Raw genomic sequence first — 22,099 nt, forward strand, 5'->3', positions numbered from 1 at the left:
GCCCCATTTATCTCACAAGCGTATGTTCTAAAATCATGGAACGCATTATTTGCTCTCATGTCATCAACTTCCTAACATCCATCAAAATTTTCCATCCTAATCAGCACGGTTTTCAGAAAGGCCTTTCTTGTGACACGCAACTTGCATTGTTTTTAGACGACATTAGTTCCAATTTAGACCCTAATATTCCTACTGATGCACTCTTCTTAGATTTCGAAAAAGCGTTTGATAAGGTTCCCCACAAGCGACTATTACTAAAACTGTCAAGAATTAACTTAAACGCGTCGAAGATTTTCTTACTAACCGCTCCCAGATTGTTCTCGCTAATGATTACTCTTCCAGCTTAACCCCTGCTCTCTCCGGTGTACCCCAAGGTAACGTACTTGGTCCTTTCTTTTCCTTATTTATATTAATGACCTACCCAGCTCCATCTCTTCTAATATCCGCTTTTTTGCCCATGACTGAGTTATTTACCGTCCCATACATAACCCTACTGATAATTTGGCTTTTCAGGCTGATCTGGCAAAGGCCGAGGAATGGTGTCAAAATTGGCTAATGACCCTAAATGTTAACAAAATGGCCCTAATTACCTTCCTTTTGTTCGTACAACGGAACTACTATCGCCTCAGTATCTTTTTTGAAACATTTAGATGTCACAATTTCCAGTGATCTTACCTAGCATTGTCACGTTACATCCGTTACTAACGATGCAAACCGAACACTTGGCTTTCTTCGGTGTAACCTAGCTCAGGCACCTTCTTCTGTTAAACATCTAGCTTATGGAACTGTTGTAAGGCCCAAATTGGAGTACGCATGCGCATTGTGGGACCCGCATCTTCAAACGCTGATATCTATCATTGAATTAAAACAAAACCATGCAGCTAGATTTATCCTCTCTGACCATTCTCGCAAATCTAGCGCCACTAATCTAAAAGCTAATGCCGGTCTCCCAAGCTTGCAAGCACGCCGTAAAATATCTAGACTCTGTTTATTTCATAAATAAATTTTATCATGCCTTATCATCTAGCACAGCAGTCATCATGCCGATTCATCGAACATCCAGTCCCATCAGCCACACCTTGGCCGTTTATCTGCCACATGCCCGAACAACAACGCACCTCAACTCATTTTTTGTAAGGACAGCCATCGACTGGAACGATCTTCCCGCTGACATCGTCTTTCACTCTAACCCAAGCCATTTCAGAACCGCCATTAAAAATGTATTTTGTTAATCTCGACAATACTGTGAAGCCTACCCCTCATGTAAAACCCCGCACTCCTCGAGTCTTTGAGGTATTGGAAATAAATAAATAAATGTTGTTGTCAATCGTTTTGACATACTGTTTGTGAACCAGGAATACAACGAAGTCATAAATATGCCATTGCACAATATGCCGTCATATTGAAAGTTGTGTCAGTTTGAAATAAATTTAGAGCGTAAATAACTTGAAGTGTTTTCACGGCACGGCCCAATGGCATTAAGTACTTTTTTGTACTGTACAGCATCAGTTAAACATTTTTTCATTCAACTTACATTTCATTTCGCCGTAGCCACAGTCAAAAGGTAAACATTCAGCACACAAACGCAGTTGCCGATTCTAACTCGTTTCTTTCCCGCACTTGTAATGATTGGAATAACCTGTCTGCATCGTTAACAAGTATAACTGAAGAAGACAAATTTAAATCCGTGCTGCAAACGTTCCTTCTTGCCTAATATTAAAACTTATAGTATGGGTATTTGCTTACTTCATTGTATACTGTGTTGCTTACTATATATTTATATTTTGTTATTTTTTACACCTATGCTGTCTTCCTTAATTACACATGTACCTCGTTCTTTTTTATGTGCTTTGTTTTTCAGAGACTTGTACGCTTATTGTGTTAACCTTCAGTTTTATACATATATATTCTGTATGCGCCCCTCCTCTCTGTTACGTACATCTGTACCCTGAGGGTATTTTAAATAAATAAATGAAGCATATTTAGGCCATGAATATAATGCTATATGAATCCATCAATATAATGTAAGCAATGTGAACCTAAAATACATTTCTTTAGAATTCCCTACAGCCTCGGTTGTAAGACGCTGAGTAAAACTGAATTAAGCTCTGAAATCCAGCCTCAAGATCGTTTCAGCTGCTTCTCTTTGTCATTTAGATCTGTTATTTTTATTTTTATTCAAGGTCCTCCACTGCTGCTGTTGTCAAGCTGCAGTCTGACTCGCAAAATATCTTTAAAGACTTAACAAAATAGCTCTTTTAAAAACGCCTTTAATGCTATAAATGCTCTAAAATGTAATAAACAATACACTTTGAACTTGATGCTTGCTGCTTGGAGATTGTTCCCAAAATCATGCATACTGTACCTATAAACAGAATATGACGTATACTCATATTAGATCCAAGATCATATCGTTACAGATTAGATGGATGAAGAGGAGGAGTTTAATGTAGGAGGACGAAGAAGAAGGGTGTGCGCGTTCAGGTGCCGTCTCGCTCGGGTGTACTTGTTTTGTGTGAGTAACTTTGGTTTTAGGTGTAACATTTAATAGTGTTACATTTAGTGGAGAGTGCGGTTTCGATACCCCGCCATTGACGTGCCCCTGGAGCCTCGAGGTAACCGCCGCCTTGCTGGACTTCCGCCACTGCTCGCTACCATGCCGCCGCTGACTCAGTCTAGCTCAGTGCTTTTCACCACTTCAAGTCAGGCGACTTCCGGCCCTTTTCCATCACACCGGCAGCCCCGCCCCTTCGCTGGCGCAGCGGAAGACGACATCGACGACTGGCTCCGCCACTGCCAACGGGTGAGCCGTTACACCGTTGGGACTCCGCCACTCTACTTGAGTACACGCTGACGACATGGGAGCGTTTTGTCAATGAACTTAAACAGTGCTTCAGCGACTCGTCAGTGCGCAAGAAACGGGCCGAGCAAACCCTCGCCCATCGTGCCCAACAGCCCGGCGAAACGTGTACTACCTATACCGAAGATGTCCTCAAATTGTATAAGACCATTGACTCACGTATGTCGGAGGAGGACAAAGTAGGGCATCTTTTGAAGGGCATTGCAGTGGATGTTTACAACTTTCTCGTTGCCAAAGATGACATCTCGACTGTCTCTGTTGTCCTTCATCACATCCGCACATTTGAAAACCTGAAGACCCGTCACATAACGACCATGTTGGAAGACTGGCCAGTGCGACAACTGTCGCCAGCGTTGACGAGCATGTCTCCACGGACCTAACTTCGACTATTCGGCGAAGTTATTCGCCTATTCGTGAAGAACTCTTTCGGTTCGATTCCCACGGCCAGCACACCTCACCAGTGCCCTTTTGCTCATATTTTCCGTGCGAACCCGCCTATATGCTGCAGTCGCAGCCCGAATACTCTTCTGTCCGCACAGCACACCCTGCTTCCTCCAACGAATGGTCGCGCCAACATTTCGCCAGCCCTGTTTCGTCCAGGCACCCTGATCAGCTTAACGACATTCGCTCGCGAAGACCTAGGCGACCATTCAGGCTTGCAGATCAGCGAGACCCTGGCTGTTATTGCCATCCTGACATTGAGACCTTTCAGGACTGAACCCTTCTCCGTCCTGCTCTTGTGTCCTGCTCTTGTCTGTTACCCCTGCGGTATCCCAGGCCATATCTCAAGAGAATGCCGCCGTCGTCCAGCATCGTGGTATGACAGACCCACGTACCCAGACACGACGAGTGAGTACCCAGTTGACTCGACTCGGAACTGGTCACCTCCTCCACAGAGCTAGATTCAGCCTGGTGGCGTGCGCAACAACTCCCCGGCTTCCGACTGCAGTCTGTCTGTGCAGTGTGTTCCACTTTCGTGTTCTCGCCGGGTGACCGAAGCTTTTGATGCGATCGTGACGCCTAATTATTCGAACTGCTTGAAGACATCTCTCCTGGTCTCTCATGGTTTTGTGTCGGTAAACCAGGGCGGCACGCGATTGTGGACCATTATTGGCTCCACGCAGCCAGTTCTTTTAGCAGCTGACATGAAGCTTGCCTCTTGTAAAGAAGACGTGCCAATGTCAGTAGCCTTGATTACGGATGTACCCGAGCGGCATGTCGCAGCATCCCCAGTGGTTGTTCAACTGCGTGGTATGATTAGTAATTCCCTCAATGCCACAGAGCGGGATGCTTTGGAAGATCGTTTATCAAAGTATTCATCCGTTTGACTTCTCAAAAACCACAAGCCCACGCTCCTTTCCTGAGTCACGCACCAATCATCGCATTGACACCGGACATGCGCACCCTATTCGTCAAAAGCCGTACAGTGTGGCGCCTTCCGAGCGCAAGGTAATCAATGAGCAAGTTCGTGAAATGTTGAAGCAGGGTGACATTCAAGAGTCGTGCAGTCCTGGGCGGCTCCAGTAAATCTTGTGCGAAAGAAAGATGGTACTTGGCGAGTTTGTGTAGATTACCGTCGCCTGAATTCAGTCATCAAAAAAGACGTCTATTCACTTCCCCGCATTGATGACGCCATTGAGTGCTTGTACTCTGCCTCATACTTTTCATCAATAGACCTTCGGTCTGGATACTGGCAGATTCCGATGCACCCAGCAGATAAGAAGAAGACTGCCTTCATCACTCCCGATGGACTTCGAATTTAACGTTATGCCCTTCGGTTTGTGCAATACACCTGCGACATTTGAAATATTCATGGATTCTATACAACGCGGACTGAAATGGGAGGTCTGTATGGGCTATCTGGACGACATAGTCATCTTTGGCCGGACATTCAAAGAGCACAACGACCGCCTAGTGCTCGTGCTGAACTGTTTGCGCCAAGCTGGCCTCGTGCTGAATTCAAAGAAGTACCGTTATGGTGAGCTACAGGCGTTGGTGCTTAGTCACCTTGTCGATGGTGATGGCGTCCGGCCTGATCCTCAGAAGACCGTAGCTGTTGCTGTGTTTCAGCAACCTTGTAATGTGAAGGAGCTCCGCAGTTATTTTGGGCTTTGCTCCTATTTCCGACGCTTCATCCCTCGATTTGCAGACGTCGCCTACCCTCTCACGTGCCTACTACATAAAGACGCTCCAATCGAGTGGACGTCTGAGTGTGGCTCGTCTTTCCGGCAACTGAAGTTTCTCTTAACATCGGATCCTATTTTACGGCGCTTCAACACTTCTGCTCCAACTGAAGTTCATGCTGACGCAAGTGGTATAGGCATCGGTGCTGTCCTCGTTCAGCCCTATGACGACGGCGAACATGTCATTGCTTATGCCAGTCGGACTCTAAGTAAAACTGAGCGGAACTACACCATCACCGAGCCGGAGTGTCTCGCGATTGTTTTCGCCGTGCAGCGGTTTCGCTGCTACCAGTACGGACGGCCTTTCGTACTTGTAAGAGATCACCAGTCCCTATGTTGGTTACTCAGTCTCTGAGATCCGTCTGGTCGCCTGGTCCGCTGGGCTCTTCGATTACAAGAATACGACTATACTATTTTGTACAAGAGTGACCGATGGCATGCAGATGCGGACATCCTTTCGCGGGTGCCGCTTGCCACACCAGAATGTGATGCGGAAAACTTCGAGCGTTACATCGCTGTTTTATCTACGAGCTTTCCTGATATTCGCACCTTCCGAACAGAGCAACACAGTGACCAGCACCTGAAGCCATTCTTAAGTTCTGCTCAGAACACAACTTCGAACAGCCAGTTTTGTGTGCATGATGGACTACTATACAAGAAGGTTTACTCAGACGCTGGCCGTCGACTCCTGCTGGTAGTTCCTGAAAGCCTCCGTCTGTCTATTTTATGCGCCATGCATAACAATCCAGCTTCCGGACACCTGGGATCCGAGAGAACTTTGTACCGCACTCAGGAGCGATTTTACTGGCGCCGGATGCGCCACACGATTAATCAGTATGTTGCCAGCTGTCCTGTGTTTTAAAGTCACAAAAGTCCTACTGGTGTAGCTCGCGGAATGCTTCACCCTGTAGTGCCGCCTAAGGCTCCTTTTGAGAAAGTCGGAGTTGACCTTTTGAGTCCTTTCCGAAAGTCACAAAAAGGCAATCGTTGAATTGTTGTGTGTGTGGATCATCTTACTCACTACTGTGAAACGATTGCCCTTATTGCCGCTACAGCCTACCAAGTGTCTCTTTTTATGCTGCATTCAGTTGTCTTGGGACATGGTCCCCCAAGAGTTGTGATAAGTGACAGAGACCGTCAGTTTACTGCTAATGTAATAGAAGAACTCCGTTTATGCGCATCTGATTTCAGGCATTAGACCCCTTACCACCCCCAGACAAATGGTTTAACAGAACGCAGCAATAGAACTCTAACCAATATGCTTTCAATGTACTCCGCTTCGGACCATAAAAACAGGGACTGTGTTCCCCCCTTCATCACATACGCATTCAACACTGCCAGACATGAGACCACAGGATGCAGTCCGTTCTTCCTCCTTTACCCCCGCTTCCCCGACAAACCCTCGATACTATCCTCCCGTTTTCCACTGACGATGATCCGCGCTTAGCGGAAACTCTCTGCCTGGCTAAAGAAGCGCGACGGATAGCTCGATTGCGGACTTTGGCGTCACGGGACAGATCAAAAGCTCGCTATGACGGCCACCATCGACAGATTACCCATCTTCCCGGTGACCTAGTCTGTCTTTGGAAGCCTATGAGGAAGCGCGGTTTGCACCAGAAAATGCTGGCCCGCTACACCAGTCCATATGTGATTCTAGAGCAACATGGCGAACTTAACTACAAGATTGCACGCCTTACGGCCAGTGGACGACATTCGGCGAACACTGAGGTTACGCATGTCGCCCGCCTGAAGAAGTGTCATAGTCAAGACAACACCTGACTCACCCGGAGTGCTTCGTTTGCGAAAGGGGGGAAAATGTTACAGACTAGATGGATGAAGAAGAGGAGCATAGTGTAAGAGGATGAAGTAGAAGGGTGTGCGCGTTCAGGTGCCATCTCGCTCGGGTGTACTTGTTTTGTGTGAGTAACGTTGATTTTACGTTTAAGGGTATTTACACAGAACAATATGGGACCTTAAGAAAAGCATCCAACAAAGCTGAAAATAACTTCAGATGTAAAAATACAAACATTCAAAACATTGGCAAATTCTGTTGCCCTCATTGCCTACCATTAATTTCTATAAAATGTGACAACGGAAATACTATAACTCGTATTTATGAACTTTGTGTCATTCTGTCCAGCCTCTTCCCTGGCTCTGCGAGATATAGGGATTTTTCAAGCTAACCAGACGTTACAGTTTCCTTGCCCAGTTTTCCAAGCTGTTATCTCCCAAAGCATTAGAAAATAAACAAATTGAACAGAGATGAACCACGAAAGTTGAGTCACAGTGAAATTATTTATAGTACCGTATTGCAGGTAAACACTTTACGCTGTCGGAAGAATGGCATTTCTTCACTTCATTATCATTTCATCTGTAAACCATTTAGATTATATTCATGCAGTTACCTTTATTTTCCTTATGTGAAGGCAACATATTTGCTGTACATTATATTGGTCAGTTTTTTTTTTTGCACGATTCTTTAAGTTAAAGAACAGAATGCTTGGTCATCTTCGTATCATAACATAATTCCTCAAGGTCAGACTTTCAGTTTTGGGTCACTCTATATGCTTTAATATAAGCACAGTCTTATCTGAACGCATCAGAACCATCTCACTCAACTGGCCAGTTCCAAGAAATAAAATGTTCCTGCCATAACGCACATTTGCAACCACTACAAGACCGACAACCAACTTTTCAGATTCACTATGGCTGCAATAAGGTAAGGAAAAAGAAATTTTGTAAGAAACACCCCTTTAGATAAACTTCCCATTGCCACCATGGCGGAGGAAGATGTTTTCAGTCTTGTTTCCATTATGATGCTTGACTGTCTCAGCCCAATTTTTACATAGACGATAACCAGTAATCGATGGCAATGGCTGCAGTGGTTCTGCATGCCACAGGCAAGCGTGGGCTTAGACGAACTTTAGACTTAAAATGAACCTCCCACTGTAAGGTAATTCACTCAAAGGTAGATTCTTGGGCTTGCTGTTTTATGGTATAAAAGAAAAGAAGCATAGTGCAAAAACACATGAACACAGTGTCAACAGACACATTGCGAACTTCCAACAGATGCTTATTTTAGTAAAGAAATGTTTTTATACCTTCAAATCACCGTAGACCATCTTGCATGCACAATCAAAGCGTATTTGACAGATAGACAAGTTCCTTGACAACAGTACGACCGAAGGGCTCAGAAATGTGGCGCAAAGAACGCAATCACGCGAATAGAAAACACCACACTCACACAACAGAGTGTGAGTAGAAAACACAACAGTTGGTGCTATGCAGCACCAACTCGCCCCTCAAGCTGTTATTCTGAGAACAAAGAGCTGCTTGTATAATTTTTTTTCCAAAAGGGACAATCGATTGTGCTTCAATTATTTCACTTGTTAACGTTTTTTTATGCTTTTAAAGCTACATGCTTTCCGAGATGGGGAATGCATACACATATGGCATACACATATGGGATGCACTGGTCCCAGTCTTGCTTTGGAAATAGTCGGAAGTCCGGAAACTGGGAGGCGATAATTAATGCGCATATGAAAAATATGGTTCAAGTAAACACTTTTTTGCTACGAACTCGTTGCGCACCTGTAAGAAAGCAAAGGCAGTATCTTTTTTTTTTTTTTTTATTTCCATGTTTCAATAGGTCGTTTCGACCGTTTCGAAAGAGACCACGATCGCAGCGCCTCTGATAACTCATGACACACTGACGGTTAACATACAACTAAAACTGGAATTGAATTATGTGCACTACTATGCATAAAAAATTTCAGAGCTTATCTTAAGGGCACTCTAACGCGATGATTACTGCTAAAATGTTCAATGCGGGCTCAGTCGCACGCTCGAAACAGGGCCTACGCATTAGAGAGCGTAGCTTGCCCCCCGGCCCAGTAAAACAGCAGAAGCAGAAAGAAACAAAAACGAGAAAAAGAGTAGTTTACCGAGTGATGGGCCCATAAGAGAAAAAAACAACAACATCCAGCGCTTGCAATGCACAATATTGTTCGTGTTTCTCAAGATTTTGCGTTCCTTCTTGCTCTGCGTATAAACCAGCCGAGCACATCGGTCATTGCAACGCTTCCCGAAATGTTTACATACCAATAAGTGTTAGTCACCAGCAAAATAGTGTCGTAGCTGCTGCGCTCGCCGTTATTGAAGCTTGGCCGCACTTTTAGCATTTAAGGTTTTGTGCTACAGCTCCGTGTTCAGCGAAAATTACGCCCACGGTAGCAGAGCATCACCGAAGAGCCGGCGCTGGTAAATTTGCCAGCGATGGCAAACTCCACATGTTAGAATGATTCCAGTGATCAAAATATTGCGCTTAGAGAACCAGAACGCATGTTGCAAGTCGTGAGAGCAGGCAGCAAGCTCCAATGATCAAGAAGTTGTAATTGTTAGAGCGGCAGCGTTTGTCTGTACTTTGAAACATGAAATCCCAACCTTATAAACGCGGTCATGGCATGGAGTGCCGCTGGAACACTACAAGGATACGAAAGATTACTGGACAGCTGAACGTGAACGTGTCCAGTCAAAAACAACAAAGTGGGGTGGCCTTGATTCATCAATGTTCGCGCGTTCAACTGTATGCAATTTGTTCATTGTTGCGAAAGTCTGGTATGTTTTGCAAGCATTGTCTATGTCAAGGGTTAGCGTCCAGAAAGTTCACCGATTGCTGGCGGTTTTCATCGGGGTTCAGTTTGGGAGAGAACAAGTACAAATTTGTTTCGCTCAGTAAAAAGTGGAGGACTTGGTTTGGCCCATTTATTTTTATGAAAAATAGTATCGCGGTTAATGTTCTTACGGAACCAAACCGACGCTTTTCTGCATACGGGTTTTCAAGTTAGACTGAGCCAAGACTTAACCGAATATTTGGTGTCCTCTAGCAACTTTAAACACAGAAAACTAAGTGGTTTTTTTTTTTGCGTCAGGTTGTGGCTTCCTTTAACGTTTAAAAAGTGAGATTCTCAATGGAATACCTAAACGCTGTAACCCAAAAGCAACTTTATAATTACCTGTTTGATGTAATGATGCCAGTGTCGTTGTACCGATCATTACACTGTGGAGGTGAAGGTATGGATGTCCTAAAAAGAGTCAAAAAGATGCCATCATGGCCGTCAGCAAAAAGTTTTTCTTCCTATTACACAGTGCTACATTACATGTTAAACCATGGTTGAGGGAAAAAGGTGTTTTTTTTTTCGTGGTCGGTGGACTGCTTGATTTGTCATTAGCCGGAAACCATAGAGCATATTTTTCTTAACTGCTGGGATGCAGCCTTTCTGTAGGATATCTTGCAGAGGACTCTAAAAATGGACTTGCCAATCAAGGGGGTGTGCCATATGACTTATTCATGTTGCTTTGCCTCCACAGTGCATGGAAAACGAGAATGGATTTGAGACACGCGGACGTGGATGGTCGCTCAGCGAGATAGTATTTCATTGAGAGTATCAACAACCTGACTGCCATCCATGTTACCCAAAGTGAGAAACCTGGCTGGATGCCAATTTTGAGTGAACTGGCCAATCTAAAGCGCTTTTGAAGCTTTGTGAGCCCTTACTTTTGCTAGAGCGCTTTGTGACATTATACTTTGACTTTGCCCCACTGGAAATATTATTGTTAACAGGAAATAAAGCAAAAGGACTCAGCGTGGCAGAGTGGTTAGCGTGCAAGCTACTGAGTATGACGTATCGAGTTCAAATTGCGGTGTGCAGACGGTTTTTCTTCTCCAAGGTTTTATTTTTTTATTTTTTTAGCTTTTGTTTTAATGTTCGTGAGGTGCTTCGTTACTTTTTTGCTTTTACTTTTTATCTGAGGCTTTTGTTTTTTCCAGGCGAACAGCTCCACATGTTCTCTCCTTAGGATCATTTTCGAGGATCATATGTTAGTCTCCTGGGGAGCATCTACAAGGTGCAACCGTTCCTCCTCCTGCAGTTCATCCTTTGGAGACTATGTGTTTATCCCCTAGCAGTTGGTCCCCGAAAATATTATTGGTTGTTGCAAACCAGTTGGTCCCCAAAAGGACTAACCTTACTACCCCTTTTAGTCCTTTTTTTCTTAGAGTGTATACCTACCAGATCTATACAGAGTCATAGACGCAGCACTTGGTACCACAGGTTACCAGGGGTTTGTAAGCCACAGGGCATCTAACGCTGTCACAGTGCATTTAGCCACACTTGGGGATGCACGCAAAATGATTACCTTAACACAGATTCCACTCAAGGCAGAGGAATATTTTCTTGTACAGACTTATTTTGCGTCTCGTCCAAACACTCAGCGATGTGTCGTCGATGACCTTGACCTACAAGATTCCCTGGAGACGGGGGCCAGAGGCTTCATATCAGGAACACGTACTGTGTTAGCCGCACGTCGTATGGGCAACTGATGTACTTTTCTGATCACATTTCAGGGACCAGGCAATCGTCCGGACAGATTCTACTTCAACGGCCGTATAGTGCGACCCAAAATGTACAAACCTAGACTGGTGCATTGTTACAAGTACTACAGAGAAGGCCATTTGCAGAACTTTTGTCCATACGGAGTTTACCCAGAATACATAATGAATCGGGAGAGGTAAAATTCAAATGCGGCGTATGCAAATCTGATGACAACGATAACACTTCCTCTCAGTAACCGGATTAGGGAAGAAGTCATCAGCACCATACCCCGAAAAGGCGAAAATTTCATTCTGGCACTAGATCTCAAAGGAGCATTCGACAACATTGGCCACCAAACCATATTGCACGAATTAAGCAATATCAACTGCGGGGATAAAATCTTCAAATACGTGAAGGCTTTCCTCTCAGATCGCACAACCACCATAGGAATTGGAGAGATCCGATCGCCGAAAGTACCCATGCCGAACAAAGGTACACCGCAGGGTTCTATAATCTCTCCAATGCTATTTAACATAGCTATGATAAATTTAGCAAAAAAACTGTTGACCCGCAATGATATTGGCTTCACTTTATACGCGGACGACATCACCATCTGGGCTACTCAGGGATCCTTGGCGCAAAAAGAAGAAGCTCTGCAAGCCGCTATAGACCTATTCGACGAATTTGCCGGGGAGAGCGGTCTTCAATGCTCCCCAGAAAAATCCGAACTTATCAGGCTACACAGAAGAAATTACAAGTCCCCAGGAGAAATTCAGCTCTCTCTAGGAGACCAGACAATTCAAGAGAAAGACAAGATCAGAGTTTTGGGGCTGTGGTTGCAAAGCAATTTAAGAGTGAATTATACAATCAAAACACTCAAAACCACAGTCAACCAAGTTTCCAGAATGATTAGAAGGGTGACCTGGCATCGGAAAGGGATGAGGGAGGAGGACACCCTCCGCCTTGTACCAGCCCTAGTCGTTAGCAGGATTACCTACGGGCTCCCATATCACGAAATTGGAATCACTGATAAAAGGGCCATTGACACTATCATAAGAGGAGCCTATAAAACGGCCCTAAACCTCCCGCCAACAACATCAACGGAACGTCTTTGGGCACTCGGAGTGCACAACAACTTCGAGGAGCTCAAGGAGGCGGTTCTAGAGAGTCAGAAACAACGCCTAACAACAACGCAGGCGGGTAGGGAAATCCTGTCAAAACTAGGGCTATGGCAGGCACTAAGAACTTCCGAGATCAAATCACAAATTCCAACATCCACAAGAAACAACATCTATGTGAACCCGATACCCAAGCACATGCACCATGAGTTACAGACGGGTCGAAGAAAAGCCAGAGTCAAATCATTGCAAAAACAATTGTCTAAAGACGCGGAAGTTGTCTACGTGGACATAGGTGCTTACGGCGAGCCTGGCAAGTTCACAATAGCTGCAGTTGACCACCAGAAGAGGCCAATTATTCAGGCTTCGATCTATGCCAAGGATCCTGCGGAAGCGGAATCACTGGCAATAGCCGTCACCATAAAAACACAAGACCACCAAAAGAAGTCATCACACGTAGTGACAGACTCCCAACCAGCCTGCAGGGACTACCTGGCCGGAAAACCTCACAGAAGAGCGTGTGCAATATTACGTTCCATCTCCCAGACGCACACAATTACATGGACACCTGGACACGAGGGCCTATTAGGAAATGAGGTAGCGAATGATCTAGCCCGAGCTCTCACAAACCGGGCGGATCCCCATCCCTACCCCACCCCTCTCCTAGGACCCTACGGCGACAGGCTGGAACACCTACGGTTAGAAAGAAGAATTTTCTCACCACCACACAAACAACATCCTTCCTCGGACGATAGACTGGAGAAAAATACAAACAAACACATTCCCTAATCTTCACATTTTAAATAAGATAAGCCCAACAAAATACATGAGTTACTGTCCTTGGTGCGGTGCAAGCCCCACACTCTATCACATCTCTTGGGAATGCCAGGACAAACCTGACCCAACGTTAATAGTGCCCGACACACGAGCAGTGGGAGGCGGCCCTGACCAGCGACAACCTGAACCAGCAAGCCTGGATTATCCAGCTAGTCCGCAAGTCAGCTGCTGCCAGCGGAGCCCTGGACTAGGGGCACCGACCACCCAGCTCCTGCGAATTATTATGCTCATTATTATGCACATTAAAAGTTTTCTCTCTCTCTCTCTCTCTCAGTGTCCGACAAAAAAAGAGAAAGCTCGAGTTAGCAAGGGCTCGCCGACGGAAACGAAGTGCACCGGTAGTGGTTAAAAACAGATTTGATGCTCTGGCCAAGGAGATGTTTCATGATCCTCCTGGAGAAGATACTGTTGCAGTCATTGCACAGAGCAGTGCATCTTTTGCTTCTAAGCTGAAGAATGAAGGGCACACAAAACGGAGCACAACGGCATGCACTGCTGATGATTTTCTGGAACTTGAAGACTGCACAAACCATCAGGATGCAATAGAAAAAGAAATTGCACTGCTTTATTTATTTATTTATTTATTTATTTATTTATTTATTTATTTATTTATTTATTTATTTATTTATTTATTTATTTATTTATTTATTTATTTATTTATTTATTTATTTATTTATTTATTTATTTATTTATTTATTTATTTATTTATTTATTTATTTATTTATTTATTTATTTATTTATTTATTTATTTATTTATTTATTTATTTATTTATTTATTTATTTATTTATTTATTTATTTATTTATTTATTTATTTATTTATTTATTTATTTATTAGAAGCTCGAGGGCCCCCAGATGGGACATTACATGAGGAGTGGGCACATGAACTGCGGTTAACAATGGTTTTTGTGAAATGATTACAAAGATGATGAGGCTTCTTCGATGGCAGTCTTGAAATGAGCAGGGTCGAAGATTAGGGCAAGGCTGCCGGGAAGGTGATTCCAGTCGCAAGCTGTGTACACGAAAAACGACTTCTGGAATGTAGTAATGCGGGCACGATGCGGGATGACGCTGTTAGAATGGCCTGTGCGGGATGTTCGACGTACCGGTTGGCTGAGCTGGCTGTCACGAGGTTAACTATGAAACAACTCGTGATAAAGGCAGAGGCGTAACATTTGGCGATGGGAAGCGAGAAAAGGACGTTGAAGTTGAAGTTTTAATGCGGATACGCTAGAATATCTTGAGTAGTTAGATAGAATAAAGTGAGTAGCACGGTTCTGTACAGATTCAAGAGCTGTGATAAGGTTAGTTTGATGAGGATCAAAGATAGCGCTGGCGTATTCAAGTTTAGGTCGCACAAATGTGTTGTAAGTTAACAGTTTTAAGGAAGAAGGAGCCATGCCTAGTTTACGACGAAGGTAGCACAAGTGTTTTGTAAGTTAACAGTTTTAAGGAAGAAGGAGCCATGCCTAGTTTACGACGAAGGTAGCGAATTGTTTGGTTAGAAGAATTTATTATGTGGTTGGACGTAGTACGTCCGAGATAAATCGCTAGTGAGGTTAATACCAAGATATTTAAAAGAGTCAGTGGAAGTAACGGCAGAATCAATAATTTTATAAGCATGCGGAGTGTAATTTCGGCGGCAATGGAAAGAAAGTCGCAGCTGTGCACACATTGTACAGCTGCGACAAAAGAAAGCGCGTATAGCTCCACGCCGAAAGGAGAGTTCTGAAAAACAAAGATAGCTTGCAGGCAGTATGACAGCAAGGTAAGTGGATGCTCCGAGTTGTGAACCTGCCGCTAACACAACAATATGGGAGGCGGTACTGGACACACTTACTCAACTGACACACCTCATTCAGAGCAGCATTCATCATGGATAGAAATAGCCGAAACAATTGGCAAGACATTACACTATGAAACTGCAGAGGGCTCTGTACTAAAGTTTGTGAAATCGGGACAAAATTACGGCAAGCTGCATTCATGCGCGTTCTTGATGCAGGAACATAGTAGGTTATATTTAATCACAGGATATATAGGCTTACAATGTCCTATCCCTGATAAACGAGCAAGAGCAGAGACCGCAACGCCAGAAAAAGCTGCCGTCTATATTAGGGCCAACATTCCCCAAACGCCACTTGACTTGAGCAAGTGGTGCAACACTCAGCTGGAAATAATTGCTGCACTCACGCGTCCAAACAAAACAGTCCTGATAATAGTGTCTGTGTACGCTCGTCCAAGAAAGACAATACTTATTATTGGATGGATGAATGATATTCGTCATTCATACCCTGGAATTGCGACACTGATCGGTGGCGATTTTATTGCCGCACACAGTATGGAATATGATTATGATTCTAAAAGGGGTGATCAAGTTCACACTGCCTTCACAGAAATGGAATTGACACTGCTAAATCATCCAGGCGTCGCAACACTACCTGCAATACAAACACACTCACCAGACTTGACGTGTTGGAAGGGCCTTGGTGCACAACAATGGCAGACGGAATTAGATGCGTGGGGTAGTGACCATGCTCTTATGTATTGGTCTTAATTTGGGTCTTGTGAAGAAAATTCGAGTGAAAGCTTTTGTAACACATTGGGATGGTGTACGGCAATATACCCGAACTCATTCAGCTAGCCCGAATACTCTTGTTACCACCCTTCAAACGGCATTCAAGGATCACACAATTACAAATACAGTGAACGAATATCAACCAACTCCCGACCTTCACCTACTAAAACTTTGGGCACGCCAAAAACGGGCCTAGATAGAGGCTGGTTGGCATCCTGAAGACGTGTAAAGTAAAATTAAGGTAAACAGAGTGACGGGAAAGGCACGCCGATACGAAAAACAGCTGGCGCATGGGAGATGGGATGACTACGTGCAGTCGTTTGGGCTCAAGAACGACCAACAAGGCTCTCCGGAGGACTTTCCGATGCATGGAAAAGAGGCGGAAGGTCGAAGATCCTTCAGAAAGTATTAGACTCGCGTTACAGCTCACACCAGAGGAATTTGCAAACCAGGCCGCTGCACTTTTCTTCCTGAACCGTGCACAGTATCCGACGCCTTCGGCGACACTGGATGCAGTTGATAAAACAGGAAAAACTAAAATTTACCAAATTGGAGTTATTGGCTTCTACAGAAGAATCGAATGGTAAAACTGTGCCTGGACATGGCGATATTCCTTATCAAATCTTTAGAATTTAGAAGGAACCGCAGTTGACAGCTTGTTGGATGTGGTAAATGAGGTATGACATGGAGGAGAGATTCCGCTCGGCTGGAAACATTCGGTTGTGGTCCCAAAACCAAAGGCCGGGAAACCGCCCACAAGCCTAGAATCTTTGCGGCCTATCTCGTTAACACCCACAATTTGCAAGCTTTATGAAAAGATAATAGCCACCCGTCTGTCATGGTGGTTGGAAAGTAGTGAAAATACCATGCTCGACAAATTGGGGTCCGAACAAACCTTGGTACAGAGAATAGATTGGCTATGCTGGCTGAAGAGGTCATACATGGCCTTATAGCCACCTTGTGCACACTGTAGTGGCTACCGACGTGGCGAAGGCATACGACAACGTGTTACATTCCAAGGTTCTTAGCAACATGGAATGTATGGGCGTTCCTTTGCAGGTCATAAAAGCAGTACATAATCTGCTTAAGGACAGGACGTTTTCTATCCGGATAAGCGAAAAACAAATGGGCAATAACACCTCGAACAGAGGCGTGCCACAAGGGTTAGTGTTAGCACCTTTGCTATTTAATATCGCACTGATTCCATTGGCATCAATGAAATATGAAATTATGAAATAGCAGAAGTCCAGTTCATGATATACGCAGATGATTTGACGATTTGTTCTGCTCATAAACAACTTGAGAGAAAGAATTTTTATCTACAAGAGGCTTTCAATACCATAGACGAGTACGTTGAAGATGCCGGTCTCGAATTGTCACTTTAAAAGTCCAGATACATTTATTTTGCAAACAAGAATGGAAGAAAACAATTGGCTACGCAAAGAGTCACACTAAAGATTAGAAATCAGGCATCGCAAGAGGTGGACGAGTTGAGAGTTCATGGCCTAGAAATTCACAAATCCGGCATAGGAACACAGCTCCATAAGATGAAAAAAATAGTTGCGACTTCATTAAACTTGATAAAACACATTTCGGCTAGGGGAGGAGGAGCTCGAGCGGACATGGCAAGGCGGCTTGTTCAATCGGTGTTACAGCCGAGGACACTAAACCAGGCACAATTCCAAATACTCACGCGGCGGCAGTGGGTGGAATTGGAAACAATAAATAGAAACTTGTGCCGAAGCTTGTGCGTAATCTTCGAAGCAGCCAGGCTTCAAATGGTTTACGCCGCCAGTAAATATTTCTAGACATGAGGGTACTCCTTCACTATGAATGTATCCGATATCAAGTGTTACATAGCTCATCTTTAGTTATAAACCCAATTTCCTCTTTTGTTCTAGCAGGATGGAGATACTAAATATCCTGAAAGGGGACGAGCTACAGTACCTCCTGATAGTTAGTTCCTTAAGCCTGTTGTGTTTAAACCAGTCGCAAATTAATTAGTTCCAAGCACACTTCGTGGGAAACCATTATCACTATAAATTTCCAATTGTAGGCGCTTGGCGGTTGTTCCCCCCAAGGGATGTAGCACTAATAGGAAAACCGATTTGTTGCTTAGAGCAGTTCCACGTTTCCGCGATCTGGCCAGCACTGATGTTAGACGCGGGCATTGACGCACACAGAGAAAAAAAAAGCACACTTGCAAACTCCTGCAAAAAGCCATATTCCAAGAATAACTTGGCCGAAGCCATGATATAATTCAGTTATTTTGTGGCGCATCATGCTCCCGAAGAAAGCAAAACTGAGCCTTTTAAGAGCGCAGAATAAATTGGTTAGATGAGAACAGCTTGGTCTACTAAAGTCGCGGTCTTCTGCAGAACAAATCCGCAATTCGCTATCTCAGTGACAGAGTTCAGGTAGTAGGACCGGCTTCCGCCTAAGTACCAACTTTCGGATTTATAACGCACGTCATTCAACCGAGAATATCGCTAAAAATTTGTTGAAAAATTACCACGAAACAAAATGATAAACCGAACATGATCACTAGTGCTAATCTAACCAGACAACAGCTTACGTTAGAGAACATGCAAGCTAGCTTCCACATTATGCGGTCAGCAGAGAGGAACCAGACGATCGTGAGCCAGTTGGACATGGAATGAGCCTTCTTTTACTACTGAGAAGCAAAGATGCGGCGGCACGCAATGTGATGTACACGGCAACGAAGCAGAAATGCGGTATTCAATAATGCGCACCGTTTAGCTTGCCAGCATGAGGCCCAGAAAATATTACCATAGACAAAGAATATCAAGATAACTAAAGCATAATGACATTCGTACCAAGGTATCTCTTTTAAGAGAAAGCGTGTTCTTTTTTTTTTTTTTGCAGCTGGAAATAATCGGTGAAGACAGAAAACGACCAATATATTTTAAGGCGTAGATTACACTGTTTAACTATGATGCCGCAGGTCATTCAAATCTTTATTTCTTATTCTTTCGGCCGCCTGCATGCGGTCGCATCACTCTGATTCTGGCGCTCGAAGAAATTCTGTATTCCATTTTTCATGCTTGTTGTGGCAAGACGCAGCTTTATCAGTGTCTTTGTCGCGAAAGATGCGCCGAGATGTGTATCGAATATTCCGGCCGCTCGTCTAATTTTCCGCAATGTTCTAGGTGATGCCAGTCACCGTTTGTGATTTTATCTAGATGCTTCCTAGCCGCCTATAAATTGAGGGTTTATCGATCTGACGACATTCAGTTGTAAGGGCGGTGCGTTGTAAAGACGGGAGACTACTCTCTGCGACCACGGGCGCTGTCTCTCCGTTGCCCGGTTCTCGTAAGCAATAAGAATGGGCGATGAAACACGCAACGGGAAAGGCGAAATCAACCCTGAGGAGCGGACTCACCACAAAGATCTGCAGCAGAGTCGAAAGGACGACATGCAGTTCGGCTTCAACAGTCTACGTGATGCTGCCGACTCTACATGGCGAGGAGTCATCGCAGCTTCAGATCCTGAAGAAGGCCACCGACTACATCCAGTCTACGAGGCGTAGGAACACTGCACATCAGCAGGACATTGAGGACCTGAGACAGAAGAACAAGCTTCTGGAGGAACAAATTCTTGCGCTGAAGAAAACCAGAATGACCACTGGTGGTGGCCACTCGACCGGTTCGGTGCTCAACGCCATGAACATCAAGGGCGACTCCGTACCTGCCTCTGACGGAGGTTTTGGCTCCGAAAGCTCTGAAGACACCGACAACTCTTCCAGGGGCTCCCAGAAAAAGAAGTCCAGTCCCGATTCTACGCCTGTGGACCTCTAGAGGAAACCACTGCGGTTCCTTTGAAGTCGGCTGTTCTTTCGCATTGAGTAAGCGTCGAGGAACAAGCTCTGGCTTTAATGCAACTGCGATGATTAGGTGTACAGGACCCGCTTGCTCGCATGCCTTCTAATATTTTTTTTATTTTATATCGTCTTGTTCCTCGCTTTATCAAAGACTAGGCGCCGATTATGCGCTCTGTATGCATGTGTACGCCTTTGGGGGAGTTTTGGCAAAGTATTTAGACGTTATTTATAACTTCCTCACAGTTTTTATCCTGGCCCGCCATAGTGTCTACGTTGTGTGGTTTTTCATACGTGTACCTTTATAAACAGACAGGAACCACTGTTTGATGGCCTAGCACCTACCTTCCGCTGCTGCACAAACGGCAGTCGGCTCGGCCTACTTCGGGCCCTAGCTTACCAGTAATGTCTGGCTGTGGTCAGCTCGAAGACGCTGTGCGGAATTTCCAGATTTTTTTGACACTTTGAAATAAATGGTGAAGACCTGCACCTTGATCTGGCTTCCTCCGCCCAGGTTCTCTGGGCTCAACGGTGCACCAGAAGCTTCCGCGGGATAGCTGTCCCAGTCCTTGGTGCAGACAAGGCAGCGCACGAAAGTTGGCTTGTCGTTTTTCCAAGAAGCGAAAGTTGCAGCGTGAACCAAATCCAGGCACGCAGTAAGGTAGATGAGACAGGCGCTGGCGAAAGTTTGTGTCCGTGCTGTCTTCCTCTCCGTGTATTTTATTTTTGGCTTCTTGGCTTTGCTGCGCGCGTTTCTCGTGGTTGCAGCATTGGTGCGTCGTGCTGCCTTTGAGACGCTTGCAAACTACTCGTGAAGTACAGTGTCTGGGATCCTGGCTCATCAGTTTGCTGTTGTAGCTTTTGGACACGTGCGTTACCTTTCTGTGTTTATTTTGGGAGCATTGAGTCGATTCCTTTTTAAGGGGGCGTAATGCCGCAAACCACTCAAACCTTTTTTTTTTCTTCTTTTCTCGGCGGCAGCCGGCAACCTTTCTAATCACTGCAATTCTGGAGCCTGTATCAATTCTCTATTCTTTGTTTGTTCATGCTCGTTGCCGCGACACTAAGCTTTATCAACTTCTTTGTCGCACAAGACGCGCAGAGATGCGTGTCGACGATGGCGGCCACTCTCGTATGTTTCTACAATGTTCTATGTTTTGTTAGTTACGTTTTGCGGCTTTATATGTTTCATTGCCGCCTTTTAATTGAGCGTTTGTCGTTGTGAAAGCATGCGTAGATCGACCCGCTGAGCACTATCGTTGCTATCGCAGCCACCGAGTTCGGTTCTTTTGCTGGCGCAAGTCAGCGCAGCTTTTGCGCAACAGTGAAATGCGCGCGCGCTCGCTGTCTACATAGTAAGCCGCCATCTTCATTGCGCGTGAGGAATGCTGGGATGCGTGGCCGGCGCGGTCGGCCAGAAATAGGCAAGATTCTATTTGCGCGTCGGCGACGTTGGGCCGCGTCAGCTCGCGTTCGCTAAATCCATCACGCCGTGACGCTGAACTATAGATCTCGGTTTTTCCCCGACGTAATGTCGCGGAGGCTGGCGTGCGCGTGCTTTACGTCGGACTATATTGGGGCCTTTAGCTTGTGGTTCCTTGGCGTAGTTGTGGCTTACCTTGTTCACGGTTGCATCTTATAGATATTACATGTCTTATCACGGTCAAAATCGATTACCAGCCGTACATAAATAAGATTAAACTTTATTCCGATTCCACACCATCATCACTGTTACACTTCTGTATAAAAATAACACAGCCCGGTGTAAGCGCGCGGCACCGGCTAAAGGTCAACCGGCGGAGTCGCGGCGGCGGTAGCGGCGGCTCCGACCACCTGCGCCTTTCCTGTGACGTCACGTAGTTTACGCATGCAGAGCTGTGGCTTTTACTGCGAAAGCAATACTACGCCAGGTCTAACCTCTCGTCGCTATGTGCCATGTCCATGACCGTGGTACCCTGGCAGGAGCTGCCAATTTGGGTCTCTCGTTTCAGATGGGACAGTTATGTCAGACTCAGCCTGCCAGGACACTTGCATTCACGTTACCCCTATAGGCCACTAAGGCGCTTTCATACGGCTTGGTTAAAGCGGGGCTTTATATGTGTTTCTAACGACGCAGAACACGCGAGACTCGGAATTGACTAGCCTAGTGGACCTTTTCGCTTCAAAAAAGAGCCCTCAGTATGAAGCAGCGCCGAGGAGAATTAAACTGCCAGTCCCTCTTTTTCGAGTGCGACCGGAAAGTGCTCGGGACTGCTTCCCTCTCTGCCTCATGTTTCCGATGAGCTGTTGGAACCTGCTGTAGCGGCCTCTCTGTG

General features: G+C 45.1%; 1 pseudogene; it reads left to right on the forward strand.

Annotated features, from left to right (window-relative positions):
- Positions 1-19,193: 19,193 nt before the first annotated feature.
- LOC146187958 (protein max pseudogene) lies at positions 19,194-20,475 on the forward strand (annotated as a pseudogene).
- The last annotated feature ends 1,624 nt before the right edge of the window (positions 20,476-22,099 follow it).

The sequence above is a fragment of the Amblyomma maculatum genome, chromosome 5, assembly GCF_055883805.1.
Source record: "Amblyomma maculatum isolate TAMU_Amacu chromosome 5, ASM5588380v1, whole genome shotgun sequence".
Lineage (NCBI taxonomy): Eukaryota > Metazoa > Arthropoda > Arachnida > Ixodida > Ixodidae > Amblyomma > Amblyomma maculatum.